Raw genomic sequence first — 24,817 nt, forward strand, 5'->3', positions numbered from 1 at the left:
TAATTAAAAAATAATAGCTTCTAATCAGTTCACACAGAAGGCAAGAAGATGAATCACTCATGGTCTGGAGATCCCCACTAAGCAACACTAATCCTTGATCTGATTTAAAGTGACTTAAGACTAGAGTACTAGACTCTGTACTCTTTACTCATATTGGTGAGTGGGTCCTTTTGAGATTAGTGTAGGAAGTTGACATTTATGGCTGAAAACTATCTTCAAATCACGCTATTCATACTTATAACGAGACTCCTATTTAGAGGACTAGATCATTATACATCAGTCTGCAAACAAACCACAGTAATGACTAGCACATTGCTGCAGTTGCCTCAAGAAGGAATAAAGTGTGGCATAGTGGGAGTATCCTGACATGCCATCTAACTACACCTCTGTTGGAAGACAGAGGAGAATTTATAGCCAAATTCCAACCTCTCTTACCCTTTTCACCTTGCTGAAAACAAGTAGTGGCTTTGTATTGCCTGCTCCCCTTAATGTACAGGGGAGAGCTGAGTACTGCAAAGCAGTAATGGTTGCAATCTTCGCCTGCTAAGACAGTATTTTCAAAAAGAGCCAAAGGGTGTTATGCGCCCATCAGCCATTGACTTTCAATTAAAGCTGAATTCTAACTTCCTTCTCTACTGGTAGAGTGGTAAGTGGGTCCCTGGTAATGCATACTGAGCTGTACCCAAAGCAAAGGGTTTATATAAGTTTATATAAGTTTTTATAAGTTTTCTGAAGCAGTGTGTTGCAGGGCTGGGAGGAACAGACAATTTCAGTACACCCCCAACCAGTATAAAAAACTCATCACTGCAAGCTGTTAAAGTTGAATAGACTCTGATTTCAAACCATGGAACAACCATCCCAGCAGCATTTCTGTCAAATGGCCTGGCAAATTGACTAGGAAAAACCAATCTGAGGCAAAAAGATAGACATCACATCTAGGCTTCATACCAGATGCCTTTTAGCAATATGACAACTAGACACAGATACAAATGGGAGGATGCAGCTTTGAGACGAGGAAATGTCTTTAGGAAGGGAGAACAGACTGAGGAGCACACTGTTAGGAAGGCAAATTGGGACCAAGCTGAGTTACAAGAGCCCTTTGTCTTCCTAAAAGAATATAACCTCCAATCTGGTCTTGTCTTGTAACATAAGAGGGGAGCCCGTGTGATTTTGAATGTAGCAAAGTGTGATGCCAGATGAGACTGAATATACATGTGAGAAGTTTGCTTTGAAATCATTCTCTCTAATGCTTTGTTCTATTTACAAGGAAAAGGACTTGGTTAAATAAAGCCATTAGTCACTTTGGTTAAGTCTAAAGGGACTTAGGTACTGATCATTGTAGCTCCCAGTTTTTGGTGTCCGGACCCTAGGGTGGACTCTAGAACCCCAAGTGAGTTACTTGGGCTACCTATATCACGCATGTGGAGAAACTGGCACCTAAGGAAGGGATCAAAGCCCACCAGACATAAGTGAGAAAACAAACTCAGATGACAGGAGAAGAATGGCCTCAGGTTATTGCAGCCGCCTGCTTTGGGGATTTCTCAAATATTTAGCTACCAGATATCTATCTTCTGTGCCTTCACCTCTCCTCCCCTTCCCAGGCTTGGTGTTGCAGATATAGCAAAAGGAAGAAAGAAAGGTGAAGTCACTTGTTTTTTAAGGAAAGAGAAGGGAATGGAATCACCCTGGGCTCCTTCTGCTTCTTTCTTCCTATTACCTCACCAAAGAAAATGGCATGATCTGCTCCCTGTCCATATTTTCATGCTTAAAAACTCTTCAGCTATTAAGGGTTGAGTGTAGAGTACCATCTGACTCCTACAGCAGCTGTGATTGCTGCAGTTGCCCAAGAGGCAGGGATGTAAAGAAAAAAGCCAAATCAAAGAGGGTGTATCTTGCAAAACTGAAAACTGTATCAGGGTTTATGCTTCTTACAGTTAGCTAGCTCCAGCAGGTGTTGATATTAGGTGACTAGCAATTAAATTGTGGGACAGCACTGTACACTAGACCCACCACTAAGCTCTGCTCCTCTGTAGGCAGACACCTTGCTCCAGGAGTTATGTTGAAAACTTAACTGATGCTAAACGTGCTGCCCATTTGCTAGTGAGGAAGTTTAAGCCCTAAATTTATAGAGATTACAGCAGCAGCTGATACAGTGGCAGAACCATTTCTACACAGCAGGAGTAGAAAAATACAATGCATGTCATCTATTTAGTCAATACATTTAACAAATAGGAGGTGTGCTTGACTTTAATATTTCCACAATACATTAAATAACAAGTGCCAAGTTTAAATGATCTGATTTGGAGAAGCTGTTGGGGCATGACAGCAGGCAATAGTGTGTAGGTGATTAGACTTTTTTATTAATAGTGTCTTTGCTAAAAGGATATTACCAGCATGCTGGTAAAGAAAAGAAAATCTCTTTATTTCCATTAGAAAATTTGGAGAGCCCAGGTATGTAATGGTTGGTTTCATTGCAAAAGTATCAGTGCATTTGTATCCGCTTAAGGAAAAATGTAGCAGCTGGAAAACATTAAATCAGAATGAATCATCCAGCACACAGTTCATTGATCTAAAAATATAGGTCCCAAGAAAAAGATAAAAATGATGTATGTAAATTCAAATTGCCAAGTGAAAATGAAAATCCTTCCAAACAGTCTAAATTAGGGGCATTAATTAATTTGAAAGTAATGTGGAAAGCAAGTAAACAGGCCACCCTGTGATGTCACTTTCATTATAGGGAACACAACTCAGGAGGTGAAAGGAGATCATGCCGAGCCCAAGAGAAGATAAAGGGATTTAATCTCATGGAAGCAAGGGGAATGGAATATACACAGGTAATGGTTTGTGTGTTGACAGTGGAAAAGACCTCCAAATTATGAGATTTTTAATGTATGCCATTATGACACATAACAGAGAGACATCAGAATAATTATATGGAGGCTAAGGATCATAAAGTAATTAAAAGCTGTCAATAAAAACAAAACTAACAAATAAAAACAAGTCAACCTTTCCAAATATTGTTGGATGTATTCAAACAAACAAAAACATCACGCTCTGGTAGATGCTGAAACTTCTTGTTAGGCTATAATGATTAACAAGAATGCAGAAATGAAGTAGACTACTGTACTGGAAAATAAAATCAGGACTGTGCACTTTTTGATGGCAAGCTTAGCCTACAGCTGTTGTGGTTTGCAAGAAGCTGGGATGAAACTACCTTTCCTCCCTTGGTTGAATTTCACTGTGATGTAATACACTGTGTAAGTATGTTTATAAAAATATATATGAAGGGCAAATTTCTGGACCATCATGGCTACCACGTTTTCACACTACTGCAAAAAACCCACTGTGTTCTCTGGGTGACTTGTATCTGTATGGAGAAATAGCATGCAACTTGCCCCATGTGGCCTTTCCTGGCAACATGGTACACATTTAAATTAATCAGTAAAAGCAGCCTCTAATTTGCTGTGTCTATGCAGTAATTTCATCATGCCAGTCTGTGCTGTCCTCAAGTAAGCTTGACTGAGTGACAGGAGCAATGACAGTACATTAGCCTGCTTGGATACAGCTACATTGGTTCCAGTTTAGGAAGTAGCCCTCCCAGAGGGTGCTGCTGCCAGGACAGTAAGCTTGCCATTGTTTTAAGAACATAAAAACATTAGAAGTGCCATACTGAGTCAGATCAATGGTTCATCTAGCTCAGTATCCTGTCTGTGACAGTGGCTATACAAGAAGTTTTACAGGGAAAGCATATGAACTTGCTCCAGGGAATACCTAGAGCAGTCCTTTCAATCTTTGTAGGCTCAAGGAACCCCTCATTAGACCCCAAGCATGCCTCAGAAAATGCCAGCTCTTAGGGTGCCTATACACATGCTCCGACATGTTCTCATTAGAACGTGTCGGAGCAGACTTAATTAATTAGAGCGCTCCAGTGTGCTGCAGCATCTCATGTATTCAGCATCCCACATTTCAAAATGTTTGTTTGATATGTTTGTTAATGTTGTTCTTTTGATTTTGTTATGGTTTTGGAAGGAGGGAAGGGGACACATATAAGGGGTGACAGTGCTAGAACTGGTTTTGTTATGGCAGAATGGAAAGGCCTTGTGTGAAAGGAAAACTTTGAAGGATTTCCAAAAGATGGATAAACTCCAGATTCATCTAATCACCTCTGGAAATTCAGTCCATAACCATCTGGACTAAGACATCTCTTGAATAGCTGAAACCTCTGTAAAATCAAGAGTTAGTGTGTGGGGTGGGGTGGGGTGGGATGGGGTGGGGGAGATAAATCGTTATAGCAAAAGGCATGAAACCAAATATCAGAAGACTGGGCAACACATCACTGCATCAGCAAAAGGCAAGAGAATTGTGGAGTGTCCCAGGCAGCAAAAAGGAAAGGAATATGGTCGAGAAGTATCTAAATGGAGCAGCATTGCTAGATGATTGGAGAAACAATTTAAAAACTGCTTTGATGAGGATGTGATGGAAGAAACATACAAGGTTTTCAGGTACCACATATTCAGATTAGTGAGGTACAGAACATAAAGGTTTACCTGTGCTTTCATACCAAGCACCTTTCTATACTTGGCAGGGACTCCTCCACAGCCCACTAATGACAGACACATGAAAGAAACCTTAGTAGTACCCAGAGATGATTGGTTTCACTGAGGAGAGGGGATGAAGATGGCTCAGAAAACCAAGAGCTCATCAGAGCAGAGATGGATGTGACCCAGACCCTGATTCAGATGAAGCCCAGTGACAGAAAGGGAAGGGAAGGCAGGCAGGTGCTTTAATAACTGAGCTTTTTCCAATGATTTTTTTTTTAAATCCCTGAACCACTCTTCCCAGTTACTCCTCCTCCCTTTCAGAATGGCAATCATTTGTGTCTAGTCAGAGAACAAACAAACTGGGTTCAGCCAGTTGTTTTTAAAATCATGCGCTGGCAATAAAATAAAAGAATATTGTACTTACTGAGCAGCCACTCTGTCATAGACAGAATTGCAGTTCTTATCAGAAACTCATATACTAGAAAATCAATTCACTGTGAACAACAGCAAAAAGCTAAAACAAATTCCTGAACACAAAAGTAAAGTGTTTAGGAAACTTAAAATATTCCATACAAGCAACCCAGTCACTTGCCATTCTAAGTACTTAGTTTTAAAGAGCAAACTCATGATATAATGATATATTGTACATATGACAAAAGACAGGGTTTGGGTCTAAATCTCATTCTCATACAGTGCCTCATCCGGGAAAGAGGTGGAGGCAGTGTTGTTATCCTACAGGGATTCAGTTTTCTTTGGATTTCAGTAATAAGTGGTGGGAACAAGCTGTCTTACCTGGAGAACTTCTTGTTGATGTGTACCTGAATATACCTTTTGTCATCCAAAAGCAATTTTTACGAAGTTTTCCAGAACAGACTCTTTGATCCTTGACTAGACCTTTCTAGAGAGGGTATCTTTTTCTTCTCCTGTGATGTCACGTTATTATGCCTTCAGATGAGTTTTTCTGGGATCACATTGCTGTCAACAGTTATGTAATAGGGACCTGTCAGTCCCTATTACAGAAGAGAAGGCAACAGAGGTTTTTATGGAGAAATGAGGCAAGCTGGAAGTCATGCCCCTGAGAACAGTATAAAGTAGGGGATTATCATGTCACCTATCCTAACACCAACAGGGGTTTAGGTTTTTTCCATGGCTCCTTTTGTCTCCTGAAGCTGCAGTCCATTTTTTCCTCATGAGGATAGTCAGGCGCAGCTTCAGTTTGCTACCTCTGGTGGCAAAAAGGGACCAGGTGTCTCTTCCCCCCCCCATCAGTAGCATGTAATCTCACGTGGTTCCCCATTCCAAACCTCCCTACTCGTGGCTTTAGAAAATTTAATCTTCCTCCCTTTTGAGCCTCCCTCAGTTCATCTGGGATAGGCAGGGTTCCCATTCTTTTCCCTCTTTAGGGACTTTAACCTCAGCAGCAACATAGTCTTTGTCCAGCCATAGTGCCTCCTCGATGGCCTTAGGCTGATGTCTCTTGACCCACTGCTGGAGACTCCCCTCCAGATCAATCAGGAACTGTTCAAGTATTAGCACGTCTATCACTTCCCCTAATGTCTTCTCTTCAGAGTGTAACCAATGTTCTGCTAGATCCCTTAATCTCTGAGCAAGTAAGCATGGCTCAAGTTCTTCCCCTAGCTTCTTTGCACTAAACTTTTGTCTATGTGTCTCAGGAGTCTGCTCCAGGTGATACAACATTACAGCTTTGACCTTGTCATAGTCTCTAGCTTTGGACTAGGTCAATGCTCTGTAAGCTGCTTGTGCTGGTCCTATCAGTAGGGGTCCTATTTGGGCGGCCCAGGTAGTGGGATCCCATTTAGCCGCAATAGCTGATCGTTCAAAAGCCTCTAGGAAGGCTTCGATGTCATCTTGAGGGCACTTCTTAGGCATCAGGGTTCCCCCCTTCCTGGAACCAGTGAACCTGCTGTGCCTCAGTTTTCTCACTGACCCGCGCTAACAGCCAAATCCTGGCCTCGGCTTCTTGTGTCTTCATTCATATTAGCTCCTCCCTTTGAACCTGTTGTCTTTGCAAAACTCTCAGTGTCAGGGTGTGTGCCTGTTGCCAATCGGTGGAGTTCTGGACCTCCATGGACTCCATCCTGCCACGGTGTAGTCACTGCTTCCCGGCCAGTGCACCACTTGTGGGGGTGAATAACAAAGACTCTCTCCCTGAGGCTCATCTGCCATGCCTTGAAGTGATGGAAGAATAAGAAGTTAATTCCTCAATGAGAGAGGGTATAGTAAATCACCCCAGAAGCAGGATAAATGTAAATTGGTTTATTAGTGAATTTCCTGTGGGTTGTGGATAACCCTAGCTAGTCTCACAGCGCGTGGTCTTCCTTCACCCTCCACTGCCTTGCAAACCACTGCCTTGAGCCTGTCAGCTCGCCTTCAGTCTCACTCTCTTTCCTTCCTTCTCAGGTATCAGTGGATTCTTCCTCCATGGGTCCTTCTCTCTGCCTGAAGATCAATCTGGTAAGATAAATTGGGAATACCTGGAGAGAAAGGCCAGCTAGGGCAGAGCAGGGAACATATGCAACATCATATCTGGAACAAGGGGAAAGTACAAGCTGTTACAAGCCGGCAGGCTACAGCTATGACCACCTAGTGCAGCTGCCACCTTTAGACTTTTGTCATCGTTAGAACTGATACATGAGTCACGAGCACCACTTTTTAAGGAATATTTACTGCATTATTACTGTGCTTATATTGAGGAACCCACAGTATAACCCTCCTACACTTCTTTAGCCAGAGGTGCAACTGAGCAGCTCACTGCCCAGGGCAGCAATGACTGAAATGCTGTGCCATTCTCCCACCCCACCCAAGTCAGCTGCTGCCTTGGTTTCCCTACCTTAGTTATGCTGCTGTCTCTACCTAGGAGCTTCCATCTGCATTTGAACCCATTGCTTACTACATCTGGAGTTACAAAGTGATCCTAAATTAAATCTTAACCTCTGCTTATTCTGATGATGAATGTTATGTTAAAACAAAAATTGAAACTTATTTTTCCCTTTTGCTTAAATTTCTCTCTGTCACTTACCTTCCATCAGCTGTGGTAACCTGAAGACGTGACCCCTTCATACTTGCTTGGTGACTGGCATTCTTCAGGAAAAGAAAGAAGTCAGTAAGGAAGGGTATGTTGTCCAAGCTTTTTCATTCCTCAGAGGATGCCTATCATGATAATAGGGAATGGAGTAAGAGGTGAAGAACCAGGAGTTGAAGGACTGAGAGGAGGAAAGGTAGACAGACCAGGAGGTGAATCAAATAATGGACCAGGACATCAGGTAGTTCCCTAGCAACAAACACAGATGTTGCACAGTAATATGGGGCAAAATGTGCAAATACTTCCATCTTTGCAAAGACTTCACTCCATGGACTATAGAGTGTTTGAGTGACTATACTTGCCATCAGCAAGGCAGCAGCATAACTTGCATCCTTATCACAACCACTTCATGCCTGTGGCAAACAACAGGAACTGTTATGAGTGTATGTGCAGTATACTGTGACAAGTGCAAGATCAGCAGTCCCCCTCTACTTTCCTTTATTAGGATAAAGTTTAATAAATTTGTTTATTAAATGGTCATGCCTACAAGCTTCAGATTTTATTGCTGTTAATATATCTCTTGTTTATTATCTTTCAAAGACATTACGTAGTTTTTAAGAAGTGTGATCCATTTTCTGGGTATGACAGTCTTTTTACACTTATTTACTGGGTTTAACACTCTGCCCTTCAAATTTCAACACAGGTGTTTGAAAATTATGTAAATCTGTATCCAAGCCAACAATACAAGCATGCTGTCATGTTAATATGATTTTAAACAACGTCCTTAGTCATACCATACCTCAAAGTCATACCATCCCTATTCTATTTTTACTGTTCAAATATTTTTAATTTCTAGTCTGCCAGTAGTGTTTTGCCCTTTTATTTATAAATATTACAGAATACACAAGAGGCAGCAATAACAACAGGATTATTTGACTCACTAAATCCAGCCTAGACACAAATCACTGTCAGAGCCCTTTCAGTCTAGCAAATGCATGCTCAAAAGTCAACCTACTCTAGTGATAGTTAAAATTGTTCTGTGCTGGGTATCCAATGTATGGCATTATGAACCAAGGAATCAAGGAGTCAGCCAAGTCCTCCCAATTTAGTACTGGCCTTGAAACCACACCATTATAAATAGGCTGATCCAGGAAAAAAAGTCCTTGTTTTACTTATTTTGAAAAAATCCTAAAATATTAATGATACAGTCATCGTGCACCTCTCCTGCGCAATAAATGGTAATGCCAATGAAACATCCCATTTTCTGTTGATGTACTCAGAAGGAAGTTTGTATCTCATCAATAACCCCGTCATGTTTCAGGAAGTCCACCACAAACCCCTCTATTATTTCCAGACCATTACTCACGCACAGTCCATGGAAACAGGACATGTTTAATGGCCTAATATACCTGGATGATAACTGTAGGTACCATAGATTTCCCAGCACTGAAATGCTTTTTCAGTTACTGATAGTAATCTGGTCCTGTGAGATTCCAGAGCACAAGTTTCACCCATTTTTCCACTGTCAAAACAGCTTTCATTTGTCTTCTCTGTGTTGGAGGGTGAAAGCAGCACGTTAAGACCAGGACTATGAGTGATTACATTCTAAAGTTCTTTAGTTGCCTCAGATAATCTTTATCTATAATCCCACCATTTAGCACTTTTTAATGAGCCCAGCATCTTTTGTAATGCTAGTCAGTGAATGCCTACAATTCTTGCATATTTTTGAATGCAGAGACCTCATTTTGAGCTCTCAGTTACATCTACATCACCATGGGCAGTGGTAGTCATTCAAAGTCTAGAAATAGAGAAGACTCACATTTCTAGTCTGAAAATAAATAAATAAATAAATAAAAGAGCCAAGAACTCAAATGATCTATAGAGAAACCATATTTCTGAGTGCAAGATAGTGGAAACATTTAAAGAAGAGCACAACTAATTGTAGGGATTTTTTTTTTAAGTGTAATAATTAAAAAGAGGGAAGAGACTTGTAACAACTCTGACCCTAAGTTCCCACAGTCCTCTTAGTGTGAGGCTGGATCAGTATAGTTATAGAAATACTTTCCTCCTTTTTTCTGAGTGGGAAGAAAGGTAGTCTGTGTTCATTCAATTTAATAGCACTTTGTCATGATTACAGATACTGCCTGATACACATGCTGCAGAGTGATTTTATCTGATTAGGAATGTTTAAACTGGAAAACCTTTTAATCAACACAAGAACTAAATTTAAACTGGGAAAGTACTTTATGATCAGCAAAGAGATTCCATTTCCCCCCTGTGATTGCAAAGAATGACACGTCTTCACCACTAGCTGACTTGTGTGTCACTTTTGTTGCCAGCAGCGACCATTTTGTATGTTGATCCTAATGACTGATGACACATACTGTTAATTTTTCTGACATAAATTCTTTCTGCCCATTTTATTTCAGGCAGACTTTCTGCATAGTTTTAGTGAATTGCCAAGCAAAAGTAGTTGCTGCGGTGTTGTTGTCAAAGAATATTGCTGCACTTAAACATATGTTAAAAACTCTGTTTATAAGAAAACATAATTTCAGCCACATCTATTATAAGATGTGCATCCACTGTAACTATTTCCAAATAGTCTTTTGAATGTCAGCTCTGGTAACATACAATTGAAGTGGCACATAAAAAAATCAATGTGTAAAAATAATGGAGTGCAATCACAATGATAAAACTACATATCAGACAAATTTCTTAATTGTTGTTAAACAAGGATACAGATGAAGTCAAAGAAAGAATGAATGAAAGAAAGAATGAAAGACACTCCTTTAAGAAAGATTGAAGAAAAATTAAAGTCCTCAGCAAGAGGTCTTCTGTCTGCTCTGGTATGTGAACAAATAATTTTAATCGGCAACTCCATGCTCCTTGGCACGTACAACTGAAATGTCCTTGGCTATGCCAAAATTATTAAGAAAAAATAACTCCAGCAGGGCTATTTTGGGAAGTTTCATGTAAAATGATGGTGCTTCACTTTCCCACTGAAAGGAGTGTACTTCATCTGCAAATCCAATTTTCTAGTTAAAACCCTCACTTCTAGCAGATTATGCTAGAACATACTGATGGGAAAAGAAAGTGGCCTCATGTGGGACTATGTAACCATTTCCTTCATGCCTCTAGCTTTCTAAACCCCTTCATAAACCACACTAACCAACTACCTGCAATAGTTTTTTAAGAGTTGTATGCAACTTACTCAAGCAATATGACTGGAAACAAATAAAATGTTGCTCCTCTTCTCTTTTAAACTTGCCTACCGCTGTCCATCATCATTTGGAAAAATGCAATGAAAACAAATCATAGAGAAGCAACACTGGACAACAGCACTATTTTCAATAATGGGGGAATAATAATCTATTTCTCTCTAAAATATAATTACTTCTTTGCATTTCTATGTTTTCCTGTTTTATATTTTTAAAGGAAATCAGTAGAATGGTAACCAGATGTTGAGCATGAAAGTCTACTTTTGGAAGGTAAGCTTTGTCACCAGATTATAACAAGCAGCAAAGTTATAAAAGCACAGGCAGATCTGCTGATTTAAAATGTCTGTGCTGTATTGACTTGAGTACAATTATGACCATTTTACATATGGTGAAGTTCTATCCCAAGTTCATTCTGAATACTGTCCCTGTCCCACTCTTTTTCCTCCTCATGAATGGGACGTTTTTAATTCATAGTTTCATAGTTTCCAGGGTCGGAAGGGACCTGAGCAGATCATCGAGTCCGACCCCCCGACATGGCAGGAAAGAGTACTGGGGTCAAACGACCCCAGCAAGGTGTTCGTCTAGCCTCCTCTTAAAGACCCCCAGGGTAGGAGCCAGCACCACTTCTCTTGGAAGTTGGTTCCAGATCCTAGCTGCCTTGACCGTGAAGTAGCGCCTCCTGATATCTAGCCTGAATCTACCCTCTGCCAGCTTGTGACTGTTATTCCTGGTCACTCCTGGTGGTGCTCAGGGAAACAGTGACTTCCCCCATGCCTGCTGGTCCCCCCTGACTAGTTTGTAACAGGCCACTAGATCCCCCCTCAGCCTTCTCTTGTGGAGGCTGAACAGGTTCAGGTCCCGTAGCCTCTCCTCATAGGGCCTGCCCTGCTGCCCCCGACCATGCGAGTGGCCCTCCTCTGGACCCTCTCCATGTTGTCCACATCCCTTTTGAAGTGCAGCGCCCAGAACTGGACACAGTACTCCAGCTGCGGCCTGACCAGTGCCACATAGATGGGGAGGATCACCTCCTTGGACTTGCTCGAGATGCATCTGTGGATGCATGACAAGGTACGGTTGGTCTTCCTGACTGCATCCACACATTGCCGGCTCATGTTCATCTTGCAGTCAATGATGACTCCAAGATCCTTTTCTGCCTCTGTACTGACAAGAAGCGAGTTCCCCAACCTGTAGGTATGGTGTTGGTTCTTCCTCCCCAGGTGCATCACTTTGCACTTGTTGGTGTTGAATCCCATCCTGTTCTCATCTGCCCACCCTTGTAACCTGTCTAGGTCCGATTGTAGCCTATTCCTCCCTTCTAGCATGCCCACATCTCCCCACATCTTAGTCTCATCAGCAAATTTGAACAGGGTGCTTTTTACCCCCTTGTCCAAGTCACTGATGGAGATGTTGAACAGTGCGGGCCCGAGGATTGAGCCCTGGGGGACCCCACTGCCCACATCCCTTCAGGTCAAAAATTACCCATTCACCGCCACTCTCTGGGTGCAGCCCTCCAGCCAGCTGGCGACCCATTTGACTGTGTAGGTGTCAACACCACAGTCCCCCAGTTTCTTAATGAGAATGGGGTGAGAGGCAGTGTCAAAGGCCTTCCGAAAGTCCCTTTTCTAGTTGGAATGAAGCAACCTTTCCCAGCTTCTTGACTCTTCTGTTTGTTTGATGATTCTAGGTTTATAAGATTAAACAAAATGAACCAAATTATTTCTCACTGTTCCATACCACCCTATAAAGTTCAGTATTTTGTTACTGGAAATGCTGCAAAGAAGATACATGTGACATTTTAGATTATTGATCTGTTTGTAATAGCATAGCATGGGTGCCTCCAGTGCTTTAATTTCCTTGATCACCCATTTTTAGTACTATGGATGTTGAGGTATCAGTGAAAGCCGCCTGTGCCTTTAATGATTTCCCCCACCTACCCTTTATCCTGTTTTATTCAGCCCTTTTCTCACACCGTACAACTAAGTATGCAGTCACTACTACACCCTCTCCTCTATGTAGTGCAGCTTTTAAACAGCTTTGACTTTAAGCATATAGACAGTCCCATTCACTTAATTTTTAATGACTTCTAGAAGCAATCACTATTTCTCTTTGTTGCTATATATTGTATTATTACCAACTGCAGAATGCTGCTATATTGAAGAGAATTAAACATTCAAAGGTCTTAAAAATAATTCTGCCAACTAATAGTACATGTGTGCATAGTATCAATATGTTTGTGTGAGAACTGTGGAAGAAATGTCCTCCTAATTATATAAATGATAGACTGGTTCCATAGCCATAATATTTTACCCTGGTGACCAATGGTGCAAATGAAACCAAATGTAGGAAAACATCAAATTGGTTTCCTAGATATAGAATGATTCAGCTACAGCAAAATCAGTGGAACTACTGCAGATTTACTCTGGAGTATCTGCTTTCAGAGTGTAGCCTTTAGTAAGTAGTTGATAGCACCAAGACATAGACACTCATGGTCAGATGCCATATTCTTTGACTGCTTATTTTTCATGTGGAATACAGTTGACTTGTATTCCACTATTATTTGAGCTCATTACTATTTGAAACAAATAGTCCATTGAAGTTTGTTGTCCTGTCAGAAAATGTAGAGCAATATTCTGAACATGAAGAGAAAACATACAGAAGAGTGCTGATCAGCATGTGTAATAGTCTAATTCAGATACTATTGGGATAATTCTCTAATATTTCAAATGACAATGGGTACAAATATTAGAAAATTACAAACCTCCTGCATGTTGGGTTAGATGGCTGGATTGGAGCAGAGAAATTAGGCACCAATCTAGGTCTTTTCCCAAAGCTCAAAATAAACCATTTTTTAGCTTTCAGGAAAAAGTCCTTTCTTATTTTGCATTTCTGGAATCCTTCTTTTTCCAAAAAAGTAGAGACTGAAAAACAATCTAGGAAGGAAAGGGAAAAGCAGTGTCAGACAGGCATCCAGACTTTAGGGTGCACACCCTAGGGGCAATATCTGGATACTACTTAGAGGTTTGCAAAGCATTAGTAATTTTTTCCAACATAACACTCAGATTAGGAGACACTTTCCCCACCAAATCATTATGTCACTAACCATCTGTAAATCCTTTTTTTGAGTCTTACAGCGTTGCATGTCATATTGAAATTCATGGTCATAAGGAAGATATAACATAGCTCTTAGGCTGCTGACAGATGTACAGATCCCCCCTTGAACTCATAGTGCTTTACATAAAGTGGTGCCATAATTTAGAGCACCCCCTGACATTTGCCTGTTGCAGGGGCTGTGAAATGGGATCAAGCTCCACATTGAAGCCAACTGAGCCCCAGGAGCCTGCCCATAGCCTTTCTCCCCTAGTCCCATGCCCCCTCCCAGCTCTGGTACAGTCTGTAGGAAGGGAGGGGGAGTGCAATGCAGGCTGGGGGGAGCTGAAGGTGGGGCTGCAAGGGTGGAGGACTCCAATCCACACCCCCTCTCCAGCTCAGGCCAGGCAAACCCCAGCCCATAGCACACTCCCCCTTTCCTCTCCTGGCTCCCTTCTTGCAGACAGCACCGGGGGCAGGGCTGAGCTGATGCAGCTCAGCCCTGATCACAGGACAGACTGAACCTAGGGAACAGAAGTTCCCTAAGTCACTCCAAAGTGGAGTGCCTTCATCTGATCCTTCATCAAATGAGGGTTAATTTTTCATGTGACTGGCCACTTTTAAAGTGCTCTATAGCTGTGTTATGATACACTTGCAATTAGGGGGCTGACTGCATGAGAAATGTAATTTCTGTCTGTGCCCTTAGAGTTCAGCTCTCTAGGACAGAAATAGTATCTTAGCTTGGACCTACCTCCTTCTTTTACACTTCATTTTTCCTTCTGAACAGAATTTGGGTTGTTTACAATATCATTCTCATTTTATAGATGGGGCAGCACAGCGGTGTTCATTACATAAACTCAGTACGTGCTACAGCAGGGGTAAAAGTGCTCAGAAGCTGGGAAGCAGACTGGGAGCTCTGAATGAGATCTAGAGTCTTGAAACTGCTTTGGAGTACAAAAAGGAAAGCACTCTTTCTGCAGTCATTCTACGGAGGCCACCTCAGCCTGTTGACTGAAGTTGTGCAAATGGATCATTTACCCATCTCCCACAGAGGAATTGGCATGGGGAGGTGAACCAGTGTGGTTCACATATTTGCCGCTTACTGCTGTGTAGGAGGACTCCCTTGCGTCTGGGCTAGAGGCTGTGGGAACCTTAAATCAGTGTCCAGAAAAAAGGCATCCCTTCAGTCTTAGTACCTAGCAATCTTATACAGGCTATGGAGGAGGTACTCTTAAAAATAGAGTTATTAAGAGCTATTGCTCTTATAAAAACTTATTATAGACTAATTATAGATGAATAGACTTATATATAATAAACTTACTATAAAGTAATAAAAAATAGACTTATTATAACAGCAATAGCTCACACCCAGGGTGTTAATAGTCAGGTTGGCTGTTGACTAATGGACTCAAAGGAAGCTTTACCATTCAGTTCAATGAATGTAGGATCAGGCCCTGTTTGAATACCATATCTGCTCTATAAAGCTACAGTTGTATAAACTGCTTTATTTCTGGTAAGTGGTATGAGGTATACTAGGTAAAACTTAAGAAAAGCTGTAGAGAAGAGAAAAATAAAGAGGAATATTACTAACTAAAGCAGCTCACATGACAATATTAGTTCTCTGTGAAATACAAATCAAGTGATACATACACACAGACAAAATACTTGTTAAAAGGTAGAGTTCTCTAAGACTCATGGTAAGTAAATTAATAAGCCAACAACATCTCTGAGAGTTGAAAAGGAAATGCATAAAATTAGGTAAAATGTTTTTCTTTTCTTTTTTAAGTTTTTGGAAAATGTTTGCTTGCCACTGTTAACACAAGTTTTAGAGAGCTTTTAAAATGAAGAGGCTAGTCTATTTCAGGTATGACTCCATAAACTTTATTAAAATTATATGAGGATCAAAGTCATACAGGCCTATTGACTTCAATATATTAGATGCTAACAGCTACAGCTGATACATTTTTCCCTGTTGCCCATCTCTATCCTAAAATAACTGTTTGATCAGCAAATTTTAAATAGAGAGAGGTGGGGAAGTTTTTTTCCCCCGAATGAAGTCTGTTCCCTGTTGTGAGTGCTGTTAAATCATTCTTGGCACAGATTAATAGTATCACTAACTCTGCTGTTCTTCCAGTTGTACCACCACCCAGATGCACACAATTCTAGTCAGCTGATGCAAAACAACTTGTGGGTTGATTTAACATGCTTTGTGTCAACTGTGTTTTCCTACAGATGGGCCAGAAGACAAACCACTTAAATTCTAGTTGGACTTTTGGAGATGCAGGATTTATGGGATAACTCAGAGTGGAGTTGGGGTACTGTGAGGTGTATGAAATGCTTGGATGCACTGTCAACTTCAGATAAACCAAGATAATTTACCAACCCACCCCAAACTAACTAGTAGCTCCTCCTTACATTGCAATTAAAGAGCAATCCTTGGAGACTGTTGAGTATGTCCTCTGTCTTGGTAGCTACCTTTCCCAAAATGTGAACAATGGATAGATCAAATTTGCCACGGCTGCCTTTGACGTCTCTGAAATGGTGCCTTTGATGATTATGACATGAGGACCCAAGCCAAACAATTTGTTTACCAAGTTGTTTTCACCTCTATACTGTTGTATAGGTGTGAAACTTCAACAACATTTTAGAAACATCTGAAAGCTCTGGAAAGTTTCCATCAGGGATGTCTTCAGAAATCCTCCATAACAACTGGAAGGACAGAATAATGAATGCCAGTGTTTTGGCTCAAATAAACACCACCAGCATTGAAGCCATTTATATAGCACCAGCTCCACTGGACAGGACGTGTCAAAGGGTGCCTGACACCTGGTTTCCGAAACAGGTCTTACACTTCCAATTCAGCAATGGTCACCACTCTAGATGTGGGCAAAAGAAGAGATTCAAGAATGCCTTTAAGGCCAATCTACAGAAATGCAATATTTATGCTAACACCTGGGAGACTCAAGCACTGAATAGTGACCAATGGCACCCCATGATATATGACACAGCTTTGATCAAACTCAGGTCACTATGGAGATTTGTAGATGAGAAAGACAAAGGGAAAGAACTGTAATCTGACATCACCAGAATCGACTCCTTTCTTCCAAAAATATTTGCCACATCAGCAATAGAATATGCAAATATCTGATCAGCCTCCTCAGTCATCTACAGACTCACCAGTAACTTCCCTGTTTACTGGAAGGCTAGCATCCTTATATCAAGGGACTGCTGCTGATGCCATTGACAACAGTGTGATAGTGGTTTAAAGTGGCTTTTAGATTCTGGTTGCTCCAGGGACTGGTATAATACAGAGCAGATAACAGTGATAGAGAATCCTTGCAGTGGAAAATGCTACAGGTCCTTTTGAATCTCCCTCATCCCTGGCATGCCCTCTGAAATGAGACTTGCAAACGAGACAGAAGCTCAAATGCAGGAGAAGCCTTCACAATATGATGATTTGTTTATCATAGTAGGGCTTTTCCTCTTCCTTTGACCAGAAGTAATGGACAGTAATGAATATTAAACAGCAATTTAAGATTTTAGGCTATTTCTACTGAATGAGATGCCCTTTACAAAGTGATGGACCCATGGTAACTGGGTGTGGGGAAAGAAGCAACAAAGCTTCAATGTCGTCATTAATGTTTGAACATGTGCACGTGTAGCACACTTAAACTCCTCTTTTTAAACCCAGTGCTGCAAAATTTCTACAGCTGCTGCTGAAATAAACAGCTTTTGAGAAATCTCAGCACCTTAAAAATTAAATCCTGTATTTGCAAGGAGATGGGGAATCTAAAATTTAGGAATGAAAAGCAAAGGTATAATGTTAGTGGTATGTAATGCTAGGGCATGTCAACTTCCTTAGTGGCATCCATGAGTGATTTACCTTAGAAAAAAATCCTCCTCCTCACCTGGCTTTAGAAATATAAAAAAGCTTTCTGGCGTAAAACCAAATAAAAAAGGAGGGTACATACCATACTCCACCATTCAATGTGCAGAGCGAAGCAGGATCTGGGTTGATTGAAACAAAACAGGAAAGGAAGCTAAAATCAATGCGTGTATGAACAGTAGACATGCAGATTGCACTTTAGTTCAATGTTATTTCTGGCAGACAGTAGGGTAGGTGGGAGAAATGTAGAGACTAGACAGCATCCAAATTACCTAGTGAGAAGCATGTCATGCCTGAATGTCTGGTAGCACAGAAAAGTAAAAAAAAGAAAAAAAAAAGAAAAAGCATTTGCAATTATATTTTATGTGTTTAACCCTTTGTGTGTTAAAAATGTCTTTTCTAACATCATTTACTCAAGCATCACTGGAAACACAAAGTGTTTGTGTCTTTGGCGTTTGCTTTGTGTCTTTGTGCCACATTATCTTAAAATTGATTGGTTTTCTTCTTTCATTGTCGTTCATAGTGGGAGTATTATTCTGTGATAAATCCCCTTACATTGTATCTGTAGCCAACATGTCCTAGTTTTTGTCTGTTCCACTGAAGGGGTCCAAAATGTCAACCCTCTCTCTCCCACTGTAAGTTATTTCTGTAGTAATTTAAAATAGCTCTTTTGTCCCCAAGATAAAGAAACGTTTTAAAAAGAGAACATTAGTGTTACATTGAAAGCTTTTTCTCTCCAAAATGATTTCTCCAGCAGAAGGGAACAGAGAATGCTACATGTAATTTAGAAGGAGTCTAGTGAGTTACAGATTGGGACTAATTTAGACCATAAGCCTGCAGTAAAGATGATGGTTTACTGCTCATAATTATCAGTGAGTTTTTAAGATGCTTCAGGGCTCTGCTCAAGAACTTCAGCCTTACCTATCTCTTTTCCTATTATGCTAATATCACTGAATGCTGACCTCTGTTCATCTCTAAGGAAAATATATTTCTTACCTTCAAGTTTCTTAAATGGCTATAAAATCTGCAAGGCAATCCCTTGTCTGAGGACCGCCTTGAAAGGGGCCATTTTATCTTAGGACTCTCAGTGGTATGCAGAGGTAATTTTCTGATTTGTAATAAAAAGCAGCATTTAGAAATTAAGCTATATGGGGGGAAATATTAACAATGTATTTTGAAAGGATCAGACATTGAGGATTTGACATTTCATGTTGAATTTTCTAAACTGCCTTCTTCTAGCTTCCCCTCACCATCTAACAAACTATAAAATGACTTGTGTGTACAGCCCCAACCCCGGCTTGGCCTGTGCACACTCCAGACTCCCCACCTATGCTGAGCAGCGGCAGCAGCAGGGGCGGCCAGGCAGAAGCTGGTGCTCGGCATGGGGGAAAAGTGGCCCCTCCCCTTCACAGGCCCTTCTTGCTGCAGCCACCTGGAGCCCATGCCTGGGCTGCCCTGCAGCTCCTCTGCACTGCCACCGCTGCCCCAATGGACAGCCCAGAGGTGACAGTGACGGTGGTGGAGAGGAGCCACAGGGCAGCCCAGGCATGGGCTCTGGGCAGCTGCAGCAAGAAGGGCCTTACTGCAGTGAGGGGGGCGGCACTTTTCCCCAGCACCAAGCAGCAGCTTCTGCCCAGGCAGGCACAGGGTGGGCTGGGGATGGGGCTGTGTGCACAGGTTCTGGCTGGTCCACTTTGGCCGGGATGAATCTGGACTGAGTGCAGGGCAGGCTGGGGGCGGGGCTGGGGCTGTGCACTATTAACAGTGGCAGGGAGGAGCCACAGGGTGCACAGGCTCCAGGCATTGCAGGCGGGGCTGGGTAGGGTGCTGCCTGGCCTGTGGAAGTTCCCCAAAAGTCCCTATGTGGCACATGGGCCCAAATACTTACCCACCCCTGTCATAGATGCTGCTGAAGGAGGTGGTGAACAATTGTTGTCAATCCCTAGATTCCAGGATGATCTCTGCCATGGCTCATTTACTGGTCTCGAGGTGATTTAAGAGTTCAATCCTTGACCCGCAGATTCATCCACAGAAGTTGCAGGTTTTTCCACAAGATAGAGTAAGCTACAGGCTGGGATTCCTCTCCGTTTCCTTACTCTTGCTCTCTCATCTCTGTTTCAAGGGCAAGACACTTTACCTCAAAACAGGCTGCTGCTTGGTTGAGGTTGTGGTGCCATTGGGGTTGGCTGGCTGCCAGCTCCTCCCAGCTCTTGATGTTGGCATCCATTTTCTTGAGGTATGCCTTCAGTGTGTCCTCTGGCCACTACAAGTTCTCAGGCCATTACTAAGCTGGAAGTAGAGCATTTGTTTCGAGAGTTGAGAGTCAGGCATCTGCACACAATGACCAGTCCAATGAAGTTGGTGCTTGAGGATCACTGACTCAATGCTGGTAACACTGGCTTCAGCAAGGATGCTGGTGTTTGTGTGGTGATCTTCCCATTTCACGTGAAGGATTTTCTGGAGGTATCACTGATACCTCTCCAGGGTCTTGAGAAGACAATGGTAAGTCATCTATGTTTCACATCCATAAAGAAGAGTGGGTATGATGACAACATTGTAGACCTGAATCTTGGTGTCTTTCCAGAGATGAAAATGAATAAAGGCACGATGAAGCAATTCCTAATGGAGGTACTTGCACCCTAGATTCTGTGCTGTATTCCCTCAATGTTCACTTTCTGAGAGAGGTGCCTACTGAGACAGGGGAAGTGATTGACTATTGCCTGAGTCTTTCCCTCAATGGTTATTTGGGGAAGCAGGTTACATGCTCCTTATTCACGTGGGCACCAATGACACGGCTCGGAGCACCCCCAACCAGGTCATGAGGTGCTATAGGGATTTGGGAGCGGGGCTTAGGGGTCTGGGAGCTCAGGTGGTGTTTTCGTTGATCCTCCCCGTCTCCGGCTATGGGCTGAGGAGGGAGAGGAGGATCCACGTAGTGAACCAAAGACTGCGGAGCTGGTGTCATCGGGAAGGCTTTGGCTTTCATGACCACAGCCCGCTCTTTGGCGAGAGACGCAGCGAGCTGCTGGGAAGGGATGGCCTCCACCTCTCCCCGCTAGGGAGGAGGCTCTTCTCAGCCAGGCTGGCTGACCTGCTCCACCAGGCTTTAAACTAAGCCCGCTGGGGGATGGGGGGACTACTGCCACTGCTGGCCCGCTGAGCAACCCTTGCAAAGCCAGCAAACCAAGGCACTTAAGGGAGCCCACCCCTGCCCCAGCCCTGGCACAATCTGTGGGCAAGGCAAGAGTCCCCAAGGGGACACTTGCCTGCCTGTACACTAATCCCAGGAGCCTGGGCAACAAGCAGGAGGAGCTCATCCTCCTGCTCAGTGCAAAGGATTATGACATCATTGGGATAACGGAGACCTGGTGGGACTCCACCCATGACTGGACCACAGGTATAAAGGGCTATACCCTGTACAGGGGGGATCGTGTTGACAAAAGGGGCGGGGGTGTAGCTCTCTGTGTGAAGGAAAGCTACATGTACCTGCAAGCTGATGTTGGCAACCAGCATGGACAGCTAGAGATGCTCTGGGTAAAAATTCATGGGGAATACGGCACAGGGGACACAACGGTGGGAGTCTACTACAGACCTCCCACTCAAAGTCCTGAGCTTGACCAGGAGTTCGCCCGGGAACTGACTGAGGCCGCTTGCTCGAGGGCCTTGGTTGTCATGGGTGACTTCAATTACCTGGACATCTCGTGGGAAGATCACTCAGCAAAATCCGAGCGGTCGCAAAGCTTTCTCTCGTGCGTGGATGATCTCTACCTGATTCAAGAAGTCTATGGTCCAACGAGAGGCAAAGCGCTGCTTGACCTGGTACTGGCTACGGTGGACGACCTAATCGGCGACCTAGTGATCAATAGGAAGCTGGGTGACAGTGACCACGAGCTGATCACCTTCACCATCCGCTGTAAAGCTGGCAAGTCAGTCAGCAACACAGAAGTCCTTGACTTCAGAAAAGCCAACTTTGACAAGCTCAGGAGGCTTGTCGGTCAGGCCCTCAGGGACCATGACCCCAGGGAGATGAGAGTTCAAGAAGAGTGGTTGCTTCTCAAGGAAGCGATCCTCAGTGCACAAGCTAAATCTATTCCAACATGGAGGAAAGGCAGCAACAAGGCACAGCAGCCCTCCTGGCTCTCCAGGGACCTAGCAGACCTCCTGCGGCTAAAACGGAAAGCCTACAAAGGATGGAGGATGGGATTCACCTCCAAGGAGGATTATTCTGCACTGGTCCGGTCCTGCAGGGAGCAAACCAGGAAAGCCAAGGCTGCAACTGAACTCCAACTAGCTTCAAGCATCAAGGACAACAAAAAGTCCTTTTTCAGATATGTGGGGAGCCGGAGGAAAAGCAAGGGCAACGTTGTACCCCTGCTAAACCAGATGGGGCAACTGACAACTGACGCTCAGGAAAAAGCCAACCTATTAAATAGGTACTTTGCGTCAGTCTTTCATCAGTCACTCGGGATGCCCATGCCTACTATGGGACAGGGAAATCTGGGTGATGGGGATCCCCTACCCTCCATCAATGCTGACCTCGTGAAGGAACACCTTGAGAAGCTGGATACCTTCAAGTCAGCCGGCCCTGACAATCTGCACCCCAGGGTACTCAAGGAGCTGGCGAGCGTCATAGCCCAGCCCCTGGCACGGATCTTTGAAAACTCCTGGTGCTCTGGTGTAGTGCCCAAAGACTGGAAGAAGGCCAACGTGGTGCCGATCTTCAAGAAAGGGAGGAGAGTGGATCCGGCTAACTACAGGCCCATTAGCCTGACTTCTATCCTGGGGAAGATCTTAGAAAAGTTTATTAAGGAGGCCATCCTTGATGGACTGGCCCAGGCTCACATCCTAAGGGATAGCCAGCACGGGTTTGTTGTGGGTAGGTTTTGTTTGACCAATCTCATTTCCTTCCATGACCAGGTGACCTATCACCTGGACGAGGGAGAAGAGATTGATGTCATATATCTTGACTTCAAAACAGCTTTTGACCTGTATCCCATGATCACCTCTTGGCCAAACTGGCCAGTTGTGGCCTTGGCTCCACCACGATCTGCTGGCTGGGAAACTGGCTCCGTGGTCGGACCCAAAGGGTTGTAATTGATGGCAGTCACTCATCGTGGTGCTCTGTGACCAGTGGGGTCCCTCAAGGCTCTGTCCTTGGACCCATACTGTTCAACGTCTTCATTAATGATGTGGACATTGGAGTCAGGAGTGGACTGGCCAAGTTCACCGATGACACCAAACTTTGGGGCAAAGCATCCACACCAGAAGATAGGCGGGTGATCCAGGCTGGCCTGGACAAGCTCAGCAAATGGGCGGACGAGAACCTGATGGTGTTTAACACCAAAAAATGCAAGGTTCTCCACCTTGGGAGGAAAAACCTGCAGCATCCTTATAGGCTCGGCAGTGCTGCGTTGGATAGCACTACAGAAGAAAGAGACTTGGGGGTCATCATTGACCACAAGTTGAACATGAGCCTGCAATGCGATGCTGCTGCTAGTAAAGCGACCAAAACGCTGGCGTGCATCCATAGGTGCTTCTCGAGCAAATCCCGGGACGTCATTCTCCCCTTGTACTCGGCCTTGGTGAGGCCACAGCTGGAGTACTGCGTCCAGTTTTGGGCTCCACAATTCAAAAAGGATGTGGAGAAGCTTGAGAGAGTCCAGAGGAGAGCCACGCGCATGATCAGAGGTCAGGAAAACAGATCTTAGATGATAGGCTGAGAGACATGGGGCTCTTTAGCCTGGGAAAGCATAGGCTTTGGGGTGATCTGATGGCCACCTATAAGTTTATCAGGGGTGATCACGAGTATCTGGGGGAACGTTTGTTCACCAGAGTGCCCCAAGGGATGACTAGGTCGAACGGTCACAAACTCCTGCAAGACCGTTTCAGGCTGGACATAAGGAAGAATTTCTTTACTGTCCGAGCCCCCAAGGTCTGGAACAGTCTGCCAGCGGAGGTGGTTCAAGCACCTATATTGAACACCTTCAAGAGTAAATTGGATGCTTATCTTGCTGGGATCCTATGACCCCAGCTGACTTCCTGCCCTTTAGGCAGGGGGCTGGACTCAATGATCTCCCAAGGTCCCTTCCAGTCCTGATGTCTATGAAGTCTATGAAAGATGGGGCAGGCTGATAGAGCACTTTAGTCTTCTCAGTGTTGAGAGAGAAGCCCACAGTTTGGCAGGTTTTTCCAAAGAGATCCAGCATGGTTTGATTTTCCTCAGTGTGTGCAAGTATTGCACAGTTTTCAACTTATTGAAGGTCAAGGATGGTTGTTTTGAGTACTTTGGTCTTTGAAAGGAAACATTCCAGCTTGAAGAGCCCTCCATCCATTTAGTATGGAATATTAATTCCAGAAGGAAGGTGGTCTTTAATGAGAACCAGGATTACTATCCAAAAAATGGAGAACAGAGTTGGGGTGTGTAGCAACCATTGATCCTCCTGGATCATGGTGTATGCATGAGGGCCACCCAGACCTTCAATGTGTAAGCCTGGGGAGTAATTTTTGGAAGAGTAAAGGCTGCCCAGATCATCCATCCTTTCCTTATTCCATTGAGACAGAATCCAAAGACCAGACTGAGTCGAGATGTTTGGTGCCACCATAGCCGTAGTTGTGTAAGTGTCTGGGAATCAAACCCAGGTCTCCTTTGTGGTAGATAAGGATTCTACCACTGAACCACAGGTGATTCCTACAGCATTTGGGTGATGATGCATGTTTGCTTGACCACAGTTTGGATGACAAATGGATCCATCTTTGATCTGCTACACAGGATGGTCACAGTATTGGTCATGAAGAAGCATCATGATCCTTGTGTACTTCTGAGGACATTTAAATTCGGCCAGTACTTTCCACAGTGCTCCATGACTGATAGGATCAAAGGCTTTAGTAAGGTCAGTGAAGAGCATATACAGGTCCTGGTGTTGTTCCCAACACTTTTCTTGGATCTGATGGGTGCCAAGTTCATGTCAATTGCCCCAAAGGATGGTCTGCAACTAAACTGAGATTCCCACAGGACTTTCTCAGCATGAGGTAGATGATTCAG

General features: G+C 43.4%; 1 long non-coding RNA gene across 1 annotated transcript; it reads left to right on the forward strand.

The window, feature by feature from the left end:
- The first annotated feature begins 2,737 nt into the window (after positions 1–2,737).
- On the forward strand, positions 2,738–16,249 carry LOC149851750 (uncharacterized). The gene is made up of 7 exons (XR_016439554.1): positions 2,738–2,834; positions 6,963–7,016; positions 7,592–7,675; positions 10,319–10,430; positions 11,020–11,072; positions 15,676–15,753; positions 16,122–16,249. It is a non-coding gene; the product is annotated as an uncharacterized LOC149851750 (long non-coding RNA).
- Positions 16,250–24,817: the final 8,568 nt, after the last annotated feature.

This window comes from Crocodylus siamensis, unplaced genomic scaffold (assembly GCF_052110815.1).
Source record: "Crocodylus siamensis isolate JL-2025a unplaced genomic scaffold, ASM5211081v1 HiC_scaffold_278, whole genome shotgun sequence".
NCBI classification, from domain to species: Eukaryota; Metazoa; Chordata; order Crocodylia; family Crocodylidae; genus Crocodylus; species Crocodylus siamensis.